Source organism: Lupinus angustifolius, unplaced genomic scaffold (genome assembly GCF_001865875.1).
Source record: "Lupinus angustifolius cultivar Tanjil unplaced genomic scaffold, LupAngTanjil_v1.0 Scaffold_577, whole genome shotgun sequence".
In the NCBI taxonomy this organism is placed as follows: Eukaryota; Viridiplantae; Streptophyta; class Magnoliopsida; order Fabales; family Fabaceae; genus Lupinus; species Lupinus angustifolius.
In genome coordinates this window covers 1,433-2,624 of record NW_017727913.1, presented here as the reverse complement: position 1 = coordinate 2,624, position 1,192 = coordinate 1,433, and positions in this window count along the sequence as shown.

Sequence of the window (1,192 nt, the reverse complement as noted above, 5' to 3'; positions counted from 1 at the left end):
ATCCTCATTCTCATTCTCGTCCTCATCCTATCCTCCTCCTTATCCTCATCCTCTTCCTCATCCCATCCTCTTCCTTATCCTATCCCCATCCTCATCCTTATCCTGTCCTCTTCCTTATCCTCATCCTCTTTCTCATCCTCGTCCTCATCCACATCCTATCCTCATCCTCATCCTCATGCTCATCCTCATCCTCATCCTTATCCTCATCCTCATCCTCATGCTCATCCTCATCCTCATCCTTATCCTCATCCTCATCCTCATGCTCATCCTCATCCTCATCCTTATCCTCATCCTCATCCTCATGCTCATCCTCATCCTCATCCTTATCCTCATCCTCATCCTCATGCTCATCCTCATCCTCATCCTTATCCTCATCCTCATCCTCATGCTCATCCTCATCCTCATCCTTATCCTCATCCTCATCCTCATGCTCATCCTCATCCTCATCCTTATCCTCATCCTCATCCTCATGCTCATCCTCATCCTCATCCTTATCCTCATCCTCATCCTCATGCTCATCCTCATCCTCATCCTTATCCTCATCCTCATCCTCATGCTCATCCTCATCCTCATCCTTATCCTCATCCTCATCCTCATGCTCATCCTCATCCTCATCCTTATCCTCATCCTCATCCTCATGCTCATCCTCATCCTCATCCTTATCCTCATCCTCATCCTCATGCTCATCCTCATCCTCATCCTTATCCTCATCCTCATCCTCATGCTCATCCTCATCCTCATCCTTATCCTCATCCTCATCCTCATGCTCATCCTCATCCTCATCCTTATCCTCATCCTCATCCTCATGCTCATCCTCATCCTCATCCTTATCCTCATCCTCATCCTCATGCTCATCCTCATCCTCATCCTTATCCTCATCCTCATCCTCATGCTCATCCTCATCCTCATCCTTATCCTCATCCTCATCCTCATGCTCATCCTCATCCTCATCCTTATCCTCATCCTCATCCTCATGCTCATCCTCATCCTCATCCTTATCCTCATCCTCATCCTCATGCTCATCCTCATCCTCATCCTTATCCTCATCCTCATCCTCATGCTCATCCTCATCCTCATCCTCGTCCTCCTCTTATCCTCATCCTCGTCCTCATTCTCATCCAAATTCAAATAATATTCCTAATCCTAAACTTAATTCTCCTCCTCATCCTCATCCTCATCTTCATCCTCATCC